The following is a 16,895-nucleotide window of genomic DNA, read 5'->3' as shown; positions in this document are numbered from 1 at the left end:
CCTCCTTTGTTGCAGGGCTGACTCCTCAGAGACTATTCACCGAGGGGAGAGAGGAACTTGGTGAAATTAGAATCTCTAGGGAACCTGTACTGAGCAAACTGATGGAGCTGTGGGCTGACAAGTCCCCGGGTCCTAACAGACTATATCCTAGGGTCTTAAAAGAAATGGCTAATGAGGTAGTCGATTTGTTGGTGTCAATTTTCCAAAATTCGCTAGATTGTGGAAAGGTTCCATTAGACTGGAAAGTAGCAAATTTAACTCCTCTATTCAAGGAGGGAGGCAGAAAACAGGAAACTATCGGCCTGTTAGCTTGATGTCTGTCATGGGGAAGGTGTTAGAATTTATCAATAGAGAGGTTATAGCTGGGCACTTAGAAAAACTCAAGGTAATCGGAAGGAGTCAGCATGGTTTTTGTGAAAGGGAAATCATTTTTAACCAATTTATTGGTGTTCTTTGAAGGAGAACATGTAACATGTTCTGTTGATAGAGGGGAGCCTGTACAAGTATTGTACTTGGATTTCCAGAAAGCATTTGAAACACAAACAGATCAGCCATGATCTTATTGAATGGTGGAGCAGGCTCAAGGGGCCGAATGGCCTAATTCTCCTCTTATTTCGTACATTCATATGTTCCACAGTGACTGCCAGTCTGCTATTCTCCTGTGTGGGGGGATCAGATGCAAGTCCTTTCTTTTCCTCATTTGACTGTCACACACCCTCCGTTTCCAGCAGGGACACTGGAAAGTGACCAGGAGCAGACAACGTGGCTACTTTCTTTCCTCCACCCAGCCCCCATCTTCCCAGGCACTGTGAGGACAATGGAAAAGACGGTCGGGCGGAATGTAAAACGGGCTGTCAATTCACTGTGATCTCGAGTGGTGCTGGCAATGACCAGTTTTACCCTTAGAATATGTGTTTAATATAAAAAGCACTCAGGAGAAATGTTAATTAAATGGAGATTTTGAAATTTAACCCGTTGTTTTCCCAGATTATTTGAAGAAAACACACTGGGCAGGAAGTGCTAGAAGCTAAGGAAAATATTGCTTCAGTGTAGCTGATTGAAGGGTTCTGGTTTATCCTGGGAAATTAGATACACTGCACTCGCTCAGACTGCACATCCCAAATTCAGCTATCAGCCACAGCACTGGGCAAAACTATCAAATCCAAGCCCAGGCTTTTGGGAAAGGCCGAGGCCTTCAGGTAAAATCTTTAAAGAAGGCTTTAAAAGACATTTCAGTAAACGTGTCTCCGGGTATTGCAGCCAAATTGCTTTGGAGGTTACAGAGACAGAGAGGGGCAAGGATGTGGAGAGATTTGAAAACAAGGATGAGAATTTTAAAAATCGAGGTGTTGCTTGGCCAGGAGCCAATGTAGATCAGTGAGCATAGGGGTGATTGGGGAATGGGTCTTGGTGTCAGTTAGGACATGGGCTGCAGAGTTTTGGAGGAGCTCAAGTTTACAGTGCAAGATGCGAAAGCAGCCAGGAGAGCATTGGAATAGTTAGTGAATCTGAAGCCCACAAAGGTATGGATGAGGGTTTCAGCAGCAGATGAGCAGAGGCAGAGCGTCACTGGTCTCTCCTGTGAGTGGAGCTTGTACCTCTTCCTATGCACAGTGTCCCTGTTCCTGACCAACAGAGGGAAAAGACAGTGAGAGCCAGGAATGGTAACGGAGAACCCTTCATAGAATCATAGAATAATTCGGCACAAAAGGAGTGTGGCAGTGCTGCATTGTCAGAGGTACCATCTTTCAGATGAGATTTCAACCGAGGCCCCTTCTGCTCTCTCTAAAGGTGGGTGTAAAAGATCCCATGGCACTATTTAGAAGGGGGGAATTATCCCTGGTGTCCTGACCAGCATTAATCCCTCAATCAACACCACTAAAAAACAGATTATCTGGTCGTTATCACATTACTGTTTTTGGGAGCTTGCTGTGCGCATATTGGCTGCCAGATTTCCTAAATTACAACAGTGACCACACTTCAGAAGTACTTCATTGGCTGTAAAGGGCTTTGGGACATCTGGTGGTCATGAAAGGCTCTATATAAATGCAAGTCTTTTTATACTTTTCTGAGGAGGTTACAGAGATGGGGGGGGGGGGGGGGGGGGTCTTGGAGGGATTTGAAAAGACAGGAGACATCCAGATCCCAAAACACAGACAGAACTGACCATTCACAGTCCACAGGATAATAACCAGCTCCCAACACACACACACAGAACTCAACAATAGGAAATCAGTAAGAATCCTCAGACACTCTGCACCTCCCAGATAATTACACCTCACCTTCTCATATTCAGTAATGAGCCATCAACAAAAGTCAGCCTGTAAATCAGAAGGGAAATGCTTCCAATAAACACACTCAATATCCAACACACAGCTCCAGTCAAACAGTTCAGCACAAAGCACCGAGTAAACAGCTCTCTCAGCTGGATGTTCTCACACAGCATAAGGGGCATTTCCACAGCTGATTCCCCACAGGATAGTCAGGCTGCCTGAAGATTAGTGTGGATATTATGTGATGTAATTATTATAAATTGTGTTCGTTCACTCACCATGTCCTGAGTTGGTTTTGAGTCCCTACAGGAAGTGAAGCAGCTGTGGAACAGGAAGAGGAGGGAATGGACAGAGTGGGTGGGGCTCTCTGATTGACGTCTCTTACAGCCAATCCAAATATTTCAGGAGTAACATGAGTTTCCTGAAGTTTGGGAAACTGACCGGTGAAACGGAGGCGACTTTGAGCAGCAGATCAGGTGGGGATTTAAACTTGTCATTGTCCCACCTGAAAAAAACCTCACTTATTGCAGCTGCTGTCTCAGTTCCCCCGGTAAATGTTTGTCAGAGATTTCTAGTGTGGGAATAGCATTCTTCATCCTCGGAGACTTTCAAACTGACATCATCAGTGTGGGATGTGTAGCCTCGGATGTGTTTGACAGCAGATCAGAAGAGGAAGACCCACCGCATCCAAGGCAGCGATGAGGTGCAGTGGTGGGATCAGCACAGGCACAGGACGGAGGGACACAGAGGAGAGGGACACAGGGAGAGGAGCACAGTAGGTACTGGGGAATCAGACGATGGGTCATAGCAGAGAGAAATGGGTACACAGGAAAAGGACACCTGGGAGGGAGAGAAAATATTATCCGATTATTTGGAGTGTGAGACACAGGTGTCAATAAACAACACCTCCTCCTCAGTGTGTGGTGCATGAAATGGTGGCATCAGCCACAGAAGGAAGGGATGGACCCTGTCCCTAATCAACTGACCATCAGATCACTCCCCTTCCCCGAATATGGGTCAGATGTCCAAGTCCCTGACAATGAAAGCATTGTGGGATGATCCAGTGTGAGTGATGTTCACATGGAGTATTCTCAGATGGACATTACACACTACATGAAGGAGGGGGATTGCTTTCTGTTCAGGTAGCTCTGTGAGTCTCCTCGGGTGACCTTCAATGTCATGTGAGTGTTATCAATCACTCCCAGCACCTTGGGGAAGCAGCTATTCTATTAAACTCCAATGACCTCTGCTGTTGCTGTCTGAGTGTTATATTAAATTTAATGAAGTCATTTACTCTCCTCCTCTCCTCTCCTCCTATATTTTCTCCTCCTATCCCTCCTTTTTTCTGCTCTCTCTACCTACCACTCCTTCTCTCTCCTCCTCCTATTTCTCCTCCTGTTCCTCTCCTCCAATCTCTGCACTTTCAATCTCATCCTCTCTCCTACCTCTCCCTCTCCTCCCCCTTCTTGGGGCAATCTAGGGGGCACAGTTTAAAATAAGGTGCTTGCCATTTATGACTGAGATGAGGAGGAATTTCTTCTCTGAGGGTCGTTTAATCAGGTTCCTGGACTGATACCTGGAATGGGCAGGTTGTCTCGTGACAAAAGGTTGGACAGAATAGGCTTGTATCTGTTGGAGTTTAGAAGAGTAAGAGGTGACTTGATTGAAACATATAAGATCCTGAGGGGTCTTGACAGGGTGAATATGGGCAGAATGTTTACTCCTGTGGGAGAATTTACAACTAGGGGTCACTGTTTAAAAATAAGGGGTCACCCATTTAAAACGGAGATGAGGAGAGACTTTTTTCTCTCAGTGGGAAGTGAACTCTCTTCCTCAAAAGGTGGCGGAAGCAGAGTCTTTGAATATTTTTAAGGCAGACTTTCATAGATTTTTGATAAGCAAGTGGGTTAAAGATTCTCAAGGGTAGGTGGGAATGTGGAGTTGAGGTTGCAATCAGGTAAGCCATGGGGCGAAATCGTTCCAGATTTACAAAGTGCGTGGAAAAGTCATGGAAGGCGGGTTTTCGTGCCGTATCGTACAATCCCCAACGCGTCCCACCTCATTAACAATGCATGCAGGAAAACACTCCGATCGCTGGCGGGACGGCCTCTGGTTCACCCATCCCGCCGTTAGCTCAGGCCTTCAATAATCTGGCTGCCATATTTAAAGGGTCCCCCTGCACAGTGCTAGCACTCTCTAAGAAACCTAAAGCTGCTGGAAAGTCATGGCTGCTAAAGGGAGGAAACATGCTGACTGCCTCCCTCGGGCAGGTGAGGCCTACATGGATGACCTCAGACGGTACGGGAATTGAACCCGTGCTGTTGGCGTCACTCTGCATCGCAAACCAGCCATCCAGCCAACTGAGCCATGGAAAACATCCATTAGACAAACATACTGTGAGTCAGTTCCCCTGTTCCGCAGTCCCTGCCATGCACTAATTATCGATCCTTGCTTTCACAAGCACATCTGGGAAGCAACCGAGGGGGTCCATGAAGAAGGCCCACCGTGAAGTCCTCTACCCCCGCTCTGGGCAAAGACCAGCAAGCAAGGTCACCAATCCAACATGAGAGGTGGTGGCAGTGGTGATCAGTGCCAACGCCTGCAAAAGAGAACAGCCACCCAGTGCAGGAAGAGGATGAATGATCTCCTCCGTTCCGCCAAGGTAAGTCACTCTTCTCATCACTCTCAACTCTCACACTCACAAACCCATCACACATCCACAGGGATCTCACTCACTACAAGTTCAAGGGACATCACCATTCACTCTCTCACACACACCTTCATCTGTCCTGAGGATCGTGTCCACATCCTGCCCATGGCTCAATTGCTTGATGGCTGGTTTGTAATGTAGAGTGACGCCAACAGCGTGGGTTCAATTCCCGTACCGGCTGAGGTCATGCATGAAGGCCCTGCCTCCTCAACCTCTCCTCTCGCCTAAGGTGTGGTGACCCTCAGGTTAAACTCACCACCAGTTGTTTCTCTCTAATGAGAGAACAGCCTATGATCCTCAGGGACTACAGCGACTTTCACTTTCATGCTAGGCATCCTTCTCATCTGGCCTGGTAGGTGTCCTGCTTCCACTCTCTCCATCTGCCTTCAAGCTGGATAAGCTGGCACACAACAAAAGGGAGAGGTCGCAGACTGGTGTGGGAATGTCTGACATTAAGGTCCTCACAGACTTTGGAAATAGAGTCATCCAGCTGGCTGGTGAAGACCTGGATCATTCCTGTGCTGACAGTGAGGTGCTCAACCAAGTGAGAAGCAACATCCATCAGACAAACATACTGTGAGTCAGTTCCCCTGTTTCGCAGTCCCTGACATGCACTAATTATCGCCCCTCACTTTTGCAAGCACATCTGGGAAGCAACCGAGTCCATGACTCAGGTTCTCAAGTCAAGCTCCAAAAGCACCTAGGAGGAAGAATCTGATGACACCTTAATTAAAGAGACGCCATAGCGCTCATCCACACCCTCCACCATTACAGAGACACACAACTCGGCAGGACCAAGCTCTAGAGTCACCTCGGGGTCACAATCTGGTGAGCACATTGCACTGTCTGATCCACAGTAGGTAGAGGCAAGGACATCCCAAGTTTCCAGCACTCAGAGTACTGTTGGAGGCCAGAAATCTGCTGAGTCCGAGTCAGATTAGGAGCCACTGGACTCAGTCATACCTCAGTTGCTGGAGCTGCAAAGGCAAGCTTGGGAACATCAGGGAGGGATGTCTGCTCCACTTCTCAAATTGCAAGGCACGATGGAGGAGTCCGTCCACCTTCAGTCTGAGGTGATAGCGCCAGCATGCCAGCGCACCAAGATCAACACTGGTACGATGGTGGCCACCATAGAGACCTTGGTCCAGGACATCAGTCCTGCACTGCTGTGCTGGCTGAACTCCATTGCTGACACCATAGTTGGCCTCCAACAATGTCAACGCAAGAGGAGTGTGGGGCAGCTTGATCTCACTCCAGCTTCCCCTTCTCCTCAGGGAGTCAGCCAGGGGCTGTCAGGCACCCACAGGGAGGAGGACCAGCAGCTCAAAACCCAGGGCCATCTACCCAGGTGACTCCAGGAACGTCTGGCCAATGCAAATCCCCTCTTCCTGTGACCCCCGCAGCTCCAGCTCAACAGACCGAGGAGGGTACATCCACTGTGCTATTAAGGAGAGAGTTCCTTAATTGACCCAGCGACAGTGAAGGAACAGTGATATATTTCCAAGTTAGGATGGTGAGTGGCTTGGAGGGGAACTTCCAGGTGGTGGTGTTCCCATGTATTTGCTGCCCTTATCCTTCTAGATGGTAGGGGTCATGGGTTTGGAAGGTGCTTTCTAAGGAGCCTTAGTGAGTTCCTGCAGTGCATCTTGTAGATGGTACTGCTGCTACAGTGCGTCGGTAGTGGAGGAAGTGAATGTTTGTGGATGAGGTGCCAATCAAGCAGGCTGCTTTGTCCTGAATGGTGTCAAGCATCTTGAATGTTGTTGGAGCTGCACTCACCCAAGCAAGTGGAGAGTATTTCATCACACTCTTGACTTGTGCCTTGTAGATGGTGGACAGGCTTTGGGGAGTCAGGAGGTGAGTTACTTGTCGCAGGGCTCCTAGCCTCTGACCTGTTCTTGTAGCCACAGAATTTATATGGCTAGTCCAGTTCAGTTTCTGGTCAATGATAACCCCCAGGATGTTGATAATGGGGGCGGATTCAGTGATGGTAATGCCATTGAATGACAAAGCACATTGGTTAGATTCTCTGTTGTTGGAAATGGTTATTGCCTAGCACTTGTGTGGTGCGAATGTTACTTGCAACTTGTCAGTTTCTTTTGTTTAACTTAGCTGGGTGTTTGCTCACAGTTGCAGTTTTACTTTGGTGTAGACTGCATCTTAGTGGATAAAGAGAGCCAACAGGAGATTGTTAATCAGGCCTCCACTTTAAACAGAAAAAAACACAAACTTTATTGTTCACCATGTGGAATGCGGGTCGAGATCAAACTCAGTTTGGATTTCATGAGGGAAAAGCAGCTGGAAGATTTGCCATGTTTGAAGCTGGGGGAAGAAATCTGTAGTGGTCCTCAAAGAGCCTTTTGGCAGAAAGCAGTCAAAATTAGCTTGGAAAGTGTGCAATGGCAGTGTGTTTCTGCTGGCAATCCAAACATGGAGCTGAGGCATTCACTGTGTGAGATATTAAAGGAAAGTTCGGGGATTGCTCACCCAAAAAACTAATGAAAGGAGAATGACTGGAACACTGAGGACAATTGAAGTGAATTCTGGAGGGCTGTGGCACACCTTTAGCTTGGTCCCTGAAAAAGTTAATGAATCTTCAAGATTCTTGTCATGTATAAGGGAACTCTTGAGGGGCAAGTAAGAAGCAGAACTGAGTTCATAGCATAAGTAATTAGAAACTATAGTGTTAAGGTCATTGTGCTTGCTTTGCTTTTTTCCCTTTATACACAATGAAGTTTATTTTACTTTTAAAAAGTGAAATCTTACAGTGTGGTTCTGTAGTTTAATCACTGGGTGGTTGCATTTCTCTATAAATGTTAATGGTCCCTAACAGGATCGTCACAATGTGCACAAATTGGCTGCCATGTTTCTTAAAACACGAACTACACTTCAAAAAGCATTTCATTGGCTGTAAATTGCTTTTGGACACCTTGCGTTCGTGAAAGTTGATAAATAAATTCAAGCCTTTCTTCCTTAGGGAAACATTATGCTTCCTGTGAATTGGAAATTATAAACCCATTGATGGAGAAAGTATACCAGCCCACAGTGACATTAACCAATATATTGTGTACAGGACTCTTACTGTAGGTTCCTGAGTGTTTCAGTGAATAAGAACTCCCGTGCTGACAAATCAGGTATTTGGGTTAAGTTAAACAAGTGTATTTATTGTGAGTTATAAATCTATTCATAAGATTGACAAAACAGCAGGCAAACAACAACACGTTATTCAGTTTACAGTAAACAATGAACCAACCAAAATAAGAAACCATTTGAAAATGATTCAACATCTTTCCCAGGACATGAAATGAATCTTGGAAGAGTGTAAGGTGAACATATCACACCGTTATTACATCGAGGTATGATGGGCTGGGGGAACTCAGGTCTGTAGATGCTCACCCTCACTCCTCACTATACTCAGGATAGTATCCTCCCAGACAGGAGAGTATAAACATTCCCCATGGTATCAGTCAAACACCCATCACCTGAACAGGATCTGTCTATAATTCACATCACCAACTAAAGCAGGGTCTGATTCTACCCCATACCCACTGCTGGCTGGCTCACTTTACTCACACACACATACTCACATCAAGGGAAATTCTCTCAGAATACTACAGACAGAGGTTTTTTTAAAATCTCTGTGCTTTAGTCTGGCTCCCAATTCCAATCGTCAGAAATGACACCGAACTTTAGTGGTACAGGATGGAGCTAGTTTCTATCATACAAACTCACCAATGGTTACAGAGATCCAGTGATCACATGGGTCCATGGATCAATCAATTTCCATTCCTGGAAGACACTTATCCCCCAGGTGAGTTGGACTGCGCTTTCTAATTCCCAACTCTCTGCCCTTTGACCCTCCATTCACCACAGTGCTTCTGTAGCCATCAATCCGGTTTAACCACTCCCTGAAGTCCACCTTCTAAACCCTTGTTCCCAAAGCCAGTGTTTATTGCCCATCCAGAATTTCCCTTGAAAATATGGTGGTGAGCCACTATCCTGAACCTCTGCAATCCAAACTGCTGCAGTCAGACACTCGCTGCCTTAGTTTGTAGAAGGCTGAACTGTCACAGCTGATCCGGTGTTGGATCTTCTCGTCAATGGTAACCTTTTGAGAGAGATGGCTGTCGAGGTTTAGGAAGTGCTCAACATATTCCAGAGTCTCTACTTCAACATATACGGGAGGTGGAATATTTAGCTGACCAGGTGTGGGTCGATACATGAGTTTTGTTTTGGCAACATTCAAGGATAGGTCAAGTTTCTTGTATTCAGAATTGGAGAGACTGAGAGTGCTCTGTAAATCTCGTACAGAGTGGGCAATGACATTGCAGTCATCCGCAAACTGTAGATCATGTGTATCTATGGTGGTCAGTTTAGTTTTGGCACGGAGGTGACTAAGGTAAATGAGTTTTCCATCTAGATGGTACTTAATACTGACACCAGAGGGCAGTTGGTCTTTGATGAGGTGAATAATCACTGTCAGGTAGATTGTAAATAGAATGGGGGCTATCACACAGCCTTGCTTGACACCAGTCTAGATTTTGAAGGCTTCTGTTTCAGATCTCCCACTCAAGACAGTTGCACTCATATCATCATGAAGCAATTGCAGGATTGTGATGAAGTTTCCTGCACATCCAAATCATTGGAGCACAATCCACAGGGCCTCACGATTTACTGAGTTAAATGTTTTGGTCACGTCGATGAATGTAATGAAGAGTTCCTGGTGCTGTTCTCGACATTTTTCTTGGATTTCTCTGGGAACAAAGACCATGTTGGAGGCTCCTCTGGAAGGTCTAAAGCCAAGTCAAAGTTCTAAGTGATGTCTGTATCACTCGATCGATGTGGAGGACTGATGCCTGCTGGACAGATCATCGACTTACTCAATCGGTGATGAACATCCAACCAGCACCAAGACATCACAAGGCCCAAAAGTCCAAGAGGAAGAAGATCAATGTCTCAGCCCTAAAACAGCCCGACCGAAGAGAGGAATTCCAGGTGAGGCTCATGACCAATCTGGAAAAGGAGGCAGAAACTCAACTATTGACATCCAAATACAAATCTGGAAGATAAAAGACTTTTGTTTGGAAGAGAAAGCCCAAGAGATCCAACAATATGATGATCATCATGACACGTGAATCTTTTTTGAAGTCACCAGGGCCATGTACAGGCCATGGTCACAGGATAGTGTTTCTCTTGTTAAGGATGAGAATGTCATCTGTCAATGCTGGAAAGAACATTTTGAACAAATCTACTAACATGGATCCACAGCTGATATCCTGTGTGGGCTCACTGATGTCCAGGAGGTCTGACAGATGTGTGAAGGCTTTATTACAGAACTCACACTGATAGGGTTTCTCCCTTGTGTGAGTGCACTGATGGAGCAGGAGATACACTGACTGTGTGAAAGCCTTGTCACACACCTCACACCTGAATGGTTTCTCACCAGTGTGGATCCACCGGTGCTTCAGGAGTTGAAGGAGTGGGTGAAAGACTTGTCAAAAACATCAAAGCTGAAGGTTTTCACCCTTGTGGATCCTCTGATGGACCAAGAGGCTCGATAATTGTCTGAAGGCATTGTCACATACTTCACATTTGAATGGTTTCTCCCCTGTGTGAACACGTTGGTGCGCACGGAGGTTCCATGACTTGGAGAATGATTTATCGCACGCCTCACACGTGAACAGTTTCTCGCCTGTGTGAAGGCGTTTATATTCGTGGAGGGACGGTGAGTTCAGGAATGATTTGTTGCACGTACCGCATGGGAATGGTTTCTCCCCAGTATGTATGTGTTGGTGCATCAGGAATTGCGATGAATTGGAGAATGATTTGTTGCATATCCTGCATGGAAATGGTTTCTCCCCTCTGTGAATGCATTGATGTGCTCTGAGTGTCGATGGCTGTGAGAATGATTTGTCACACACCTCACACATGAAGGGTTTTTCCCCTGTGTGAATGCGTTGGTGTATATGGAGGGTTGCAGACTCCGAGAATGATTTATCACACAACTCGCACATGAATGGTCTCTCTCCGGTGTGAATGCGTTGGTGTATACGGAGGGTCGATGACCACGAGAATGATTTAACACACCTCACAAGTGAATGGTTTCTCCCCTGTGGTGAATCCTCTGGTGTCTCACGAGACTCGAAGACGCCACAAAAGCTTTACCACAAACCTCACACTTGAAGGGTTTCTCTTCCATGTAGTTACCATTGTGTTAACAGTGGTCTTAAAAGATGCACCTTCCGTGTCAACAGATCATACGAGCCTCTGGTTCGCTCCTCACACACCTCACACTTGGACATATTCTTACCTGTAGGAATGAGTCAGTGGTTCATGAGGCTTGATGAATGTTTGAAGCTCTCACCACACTTGGAGCCCACTCACATTTCTTCCCAGCCTCACCCTGACCGATCACCCACAGCTGAACCATCGGAAAGGTTGGTTCTGATGGAAGGTTCCAGTTTCACTGACCAGTTTCAAATCTGATGATATGTCAAAGCTCCCCTGACCCGACCAATTTGCAGATGATGGTTTCACTGTCCAACCTTCTCTGTGTTGAGCAATGTTGTGAAGAGACTGGATGTCTTCCCACAGTTGTGCAGTTGTCCATTGGGTGATGGTCAGGATCTATCTGCGGTGTCTATCCTCTCTGTATTCTCTGGTGTAGTACGGTGCAATCCTCCTGTAAAACAGGAAAAGGAAACATGATTTCCTCCAACTCCCTCTCCTCCTTTGCTGAAGGGGCTGACTCCTCAGTTAGAGACTGTTCCACAGTGAGTGCCAGTCTGCTATTCCCCTGTGTGGGGAATCAGATGCAAGTCCTTTCTTTTTTGCTCACTTGACTGTCACAGACCCTCTGTTTCCAGCAGGGACACTGGATAGTGACCAGGAGCAGACAACGTGGCTACTTTCTTTCCTCCGCCCAGCCCCCCATCTTCCCAGGCACTGTGAAAAGACAGTTGGGCAGAGTGTAAAACGAGCTATCAATTCACAATGAGTTTCAGTCTGTTAGTAAAGACCAGTTTTACCCTTAGAGTATGTGTTTAATATAAAAAATACTCGGGAGTAATGTTAATTCAGAGATTTTGAAATTGCTCCCCTCAATTTCCAAAATTATTTGAAGAAAACACATTGGGCAGGAAGTGCTAGAAGCGAAGGAAAATATTGCTTCAGTGTAGCTGATTGAAGGGTTCTGGTTTATCTTGGGAAATTAGATACACTGCACTCACTCAGACTGCACATCCCAAATTCAGCTATCAGCCACAGCACTGGGCAAAACTATCAAATCCAAGCCCAGGCTTTTGGGAAAGGCCGAAGACTTCAGGTAAAATCTTTAAAGAAGGCATTAAAAGACATTTCAATAAATGTGTCTCCAGGTATGGCAACCGAATTGCAATGGAGGTTAGAGATATGAAGGGGCAAGACCATGGAGAGATTTGAAAACAAGGATGAGAATTTTAAAATTGAGGTGCTACTTGACCAGTAGCCCAGTGTCGATCAGTGAGCACAGGGGTGATTGGGGAATGGGTCTTGGTGCCAGTTCGGACATGGGCTGCAGAGTTTTGGAGGAGCTCAAGTTTACAGTGTAAGATACGAGAGCAGCCAGAAGAGCATTGGAATAGTTGAATAAAGAGCCTACAAAGGTCTGGATGAGGGTTTCAGCAACAGATGAGCTGAGGCAGGATGTCACTGGTCTCTCCAGTGAGTGGAACTTGTACCTCTTCCTATGCACATTGTCCCTATTCCTGACCAACATAGGGAATGACAGTGAGAGCCAGGGATGGTAACGGAGAACCCTTCATAGAATCATAAGAGTCATAGAATAGTACGGCACAAAAAGAGACTATTCAGCCCATCAAGTCTGTGTTGGATCTTTTGAAGAACAATCTAGTTAATCCCACTGCCCCACCCCTTTCCCATATCCCTACAATTTTTCCTCTTTCCCCTTTTGAACGTTATTATTGAATCTGCATCCACTGCCCTATCAGACAATGCATTCCAAATTCTAATCACACGTTACAGAGAAAAAGTTTTCCTTAAGTCGCCTCTGATTCTTTTGCCAATTATCTTTTACCTGTAACCTCCTGTTATCGACCCTCCTGCCAATAAAAATAGTTTCTCTTTATTTCCTCTGTCTAAACCTTTCATGACTTTAAACATCTCTAACAAATCTCCTCTCAGCCTTCTCTGCTCTAAGGGAAACAATCCCAGCTTCTCCGGTCTATCCACGTAACTGTAATCCCTCAATCCTGGGCCATTCTCGTAAGTCTCTTCTGTACCGTCTCCAAAATTCTTTGTTGGACCTCCCCCAGACCACCTCAACCTCTCTCTAACAGATAGGCTGAATGGACAGTCTTAATGAGCAAGATGCAGTCTACAAACCAACCAGCTGTTTTCAGTTACACAAGACAGCTGAATGATCAGGAAACAGTACAAAGCAGTGCATCATACATTTCTCTACATCAAATCAGATTCCATTCACCCCCTCCCTACACATCAATTTCAAAGCATAACCTCACTTCTGAGCATTGACCCAGCTCTTCAGCTGGTCACAATGAACTCCAGTATTAACCTCTGGAACAGCTGGCTGTAAAACCTGAAGTAAGGACAGTCTGGTTAAACACACAAAGCTCAATATAATCATGAATCAGGGAGCTGGCCACCGTGCTGTCCAGCAACAACAACAACTTGGATTTCTATAGCACCTTTAACATTGTAAAGGTTCAAAACATTTCAAGATGCATTATCAGACAACATTTGACAGCGAGCCACATAAGGAGATATTCAGAGAGATGAGCAAACACTTGATCAAAGAGGTAGGTTTTAAAAAGTATTTTAAAGAAGGGGAGGGAGGTAGAGAGACAGAGAGGTTTAGGGAGGGAATTACAGAGCTTAGGGCCCAGGCAGTGGAAGGCACACGCACCAAGGGTGGAATAGTTAAAATCACAGATGCTCAAGAGACCAAAGTTGGAGGAGTGCAGAGGTCTTAGAGGGTTGTAGGGCTGAGGTGACTGTCAACCTTGGCTCGGGGGTAGCAGTCTGACCTCTGAGTCAGAAGGTTGTGGGTTCAAGTCTCACTCCAGGACTTGGGCATTGAGGCTGACACTCCAGGGCAGTGGTGAGGGAGTGCTGCACTGTCAGAGAAATCAACTTTCACATGGGATGTTAAACCAAGGCTCCTTCTGCTCTGTCTAAGGTGGGCGCAAAAGATCCCATGGCACTATTTTGAAGAAGAACACGGGAGTTATCCCTGGTGTCCTGAGCAAAATTAATCCCTCAATCAACACCACCAAAAAACAGATTATCTGGTCATTATCATATTGCTCTTTGTGGGAGCTTGCTGTGCACAAATTAGCTGCCACGTTTCCTACATTACAACAGTGACCAACTTGAAAAGTTCTTCATTGGCTATAAAGAGCTTTGGGACATCTCTTGGTCACGAAAAGCTCTATATAAATCCAAGTCTTTTTTTTCTTTACTGAGGAGGTTACAGAGATAGAAGAGATTTGAAAAGACAGGAAATATTCAGATCACAACACACAGACCAAACTCAACAATAGGAAATCAGTAAGAATCCTCAGACACTCTGCACCTCCCAGATAATTACACCTCATCTTCTCATATTCAGTAATGAGCCATCAACAAAAGTCAGCCTGTAAATCAGAAGGGAAATGCTTCCAATAAACACACTCAATATCCAACACACAGCTCCAGGCAAACAGTTCAGCACAAAGCACCGAGTAAACAGCTCTCTCAGCTGGATGTTCTCACACAGCATAAGGGGCATTTCCACAGCTGATTCCCCACAGGATAGTCAGGCTGCCTGAAGATTAGTGTGGATATTATGTGATGTAATTATTATAAATTGTGTTCGTTCACTCACCATGTCCTGAGTTGGTTTTGAGTCCCTACAGGAAGTGAAGCAGCTGTGGAACAGGAAGGGGAGGGAATGGGCAGAGTGGGTGGGGCTCTCTGATTGACGTCTCTTACAGCCAATCCAAATATTTCTGGAGCAACATGAGTTTCCTGAAGCTAAAAGCTTATATTTCACTTTTCTCCTAACTATACTCAGTTCTGCCGAAGGGTCATGAAGACTTGAAACGTTAACTGATTTCTTCTCCACCGATGCTGCCAGACCTGCTGACTTTTTCCAGGTAATTCTGTTTTTGTTTTGAGTTTCCTGAAGCTTGGGAAACTGACCGGTGAAACGGGGGCGACTTTGAGCAGCTGATCAGGTGGGATTTAAACTTGTCATTGTCCCATCTGAATAAAACCTCACTTATGCATTTGCCACTCACTCAGCTTGTCCAAATCACCCTGAAGCATCTCTGCATCCTCCTCACAGCTCACCCTCCCACCCAGCTTTGTGTCATCTGCAAATTTGAAGCAATTACATTTAGCTCCCTCATCTAAATCATTAAAATATATTGTGAATAGCTGGGGTCCCAGCACCGATCCCTGCGGTACCCCACTAGTCACTGCCTGCCATTCGGAGAAAGACTCGTTTATTCCTACCCTTTGTTTCCTGTCTGCCAACCATTTTTCTATCCATCTCAATACACTACCCCCAATCCCATGTACTTTAATTTTACACGCCAATCTCTTATGTGGGACTTTGTCGAAAGCCTTCTGGAAGTCCAAATAAACCACCACCACTGGGTCCCCCTCATCAACTTTACTCGTTACATTCTCAAAAAATTCCAGTAGATTTGTCAAGCATGATTTTTCTTTCGTAAATCCATGCTGACTCTGTCCGAATCTGCCACTGTTTTCCAAGTGCTCAGCTATTAAATCTTTTATAATGGAATTTTCTAGAATTTTCCCCACTACTAACGTCAGGCTGACTTAATATCAAATAATATCAATTACTCTAGGACCCTTCTTCCCTGCTCCTCATTGTTACAGAATATCGCCGTAAACGATGAACCATAAAATAAGACCTTAAAAGCTATATAAGCGATAAATGTAGTAAATACTTGCCCGACCATACTCACAGTACTCAAAGGATCACTCAAATGATCACTTGACTGGTTGGAGTTGTTGTTTGCTCACTGGAGGCCTGAATGTATTTCTCTCATTCATTTTGTGGGTTTTCACTGAAATACCATTGTTTTTCAATGGTCTGGAGATAGAGAGTTTTCCTGCCTTTCCGTGGAGTCTAAAGTTTTTGCACCTTTTGTTGCCGGATTGTCCCGCTCGACCAGATGGACGGTGCCATTTTGTGCATCTCTTATAGCTTCCAAATTTCTAATAGCACCTTACAAGGCTGTGGCTAATTCTAATGCCTTATTGAAGTCTAGACTAGGTTCAGCTAGCAAAAGCCTTTGGATAGTATCATCTCTAATTCTGCAAATCAGCCGGTCTCTCAACATATCACTAATAGACATTCCAAATTCGCATTGCTCAGTTAATGCCTTTAAAATGGCCATATAGTCAGCTATTGACTCCTCTGGAAGCCTGTTCCTTGAATTGAACTTGAAGGGCTGCATATAACCGAGGGCTTTGGTCTCAGGTGGCTCTGTACAATTTTTATTAACTTGTCAATAGTCTTCGAGTCTGGGGCGCTAGATTACGTAAGGCTGCGGATCAGCCCATACATTTTGCTCCTGCATGAGGACCAAAGAATCACCCTCTTCTTCTCCTCCCGCATGATGTCGTTAGCGGTAAAAAAGAACGCTAGGCGTTTGACATACTGAGACCAGTCATCTGCAATGGGATTGAATGGATCGACACACCCGAACTACGGCATCGTGAACAACTACAAGGGGACTGCCCTTCCAATAGGCTTACAAGGTAATGACGAATTTAGGTGTTTGGCTTAGGTGTGGAAATGCCCCATATGCTGTGTGAGAAGATCCAGCTAAGAGAGCTGTTTACTGGGTGCTTTGTGCTGAACTGTTTGACTGGAGCTG

The 16,895-nt window shown here is 45.5% G+C and overlaps 2 protein-coding genes and 2 pseudogenes across 9 annotated transcripts in view; 1 reads left to right on the top strand and 3 right to left on the bottom strand.

The window, feature by feature from the left end:
* The window catches only part of LOC144695229 (uncharacterized), a 105,690-nt pseudogene extending 94,351 nt beyond the window's left edge, over positions 1 to 11,339 (bottom strand). The window contains exon 1 of the transcript XR_013579907.1: positions 11,294 to 11,339. The product of XR_013579907.1 is annotated as an uncharacterized LOC144695229 (transcript). The remainder of the gene's footprint in view (positions 1 to 11,293) is intronic.
* The window catches only part of LOC144695212 (uncharacterized), a 303,141-nt gene that overhangs the window by 212,270 nt on the left and 73,976 nt on the right, over positions 1 to 16,895 (bottom strand). The gene's annotated exons all lie outside the window — the stretch shown is intronic.
* The window catches only part of LOC144695208 (uncharacterized), a 267,173-nt gene that overhangs the window by 185,190 nt on the left and 65,088 nt on the right, over positions 1 to 16,895 (top strand). The gene's annotated exons all lie outside the window — the stretch shown is intronic.
* LOC144695272 (uncharacterized) lies at positions 8,129 to 11,354 on the bottom strand (annotated as a pseudogene). Its single transcript, XR_013579914.1, has one exon. The product of XR_013579914.1 is annotated as an uncharacterized LOC144695272 (transcript).

Source organism: Cetorhinus maximus, chromosome 21 (assembly GCF_964194155.1).
Source record: "Cetorhinus maximus chromosome 21, sCetMax3.hap1.1, whole genome shotgun sequence".
NCBI classification, from domain to species: Eukaryota; Metazoa; Chordata; class Chondrichthyes; order Lamniformes; family Cetorhinidae; genus Cetorhinus; species Cetorhinus maximus.
Note: the sequence above shows the minus strand (reverse complement) of the source record. Positions and strands in the feature narration are given on the sequence as shown.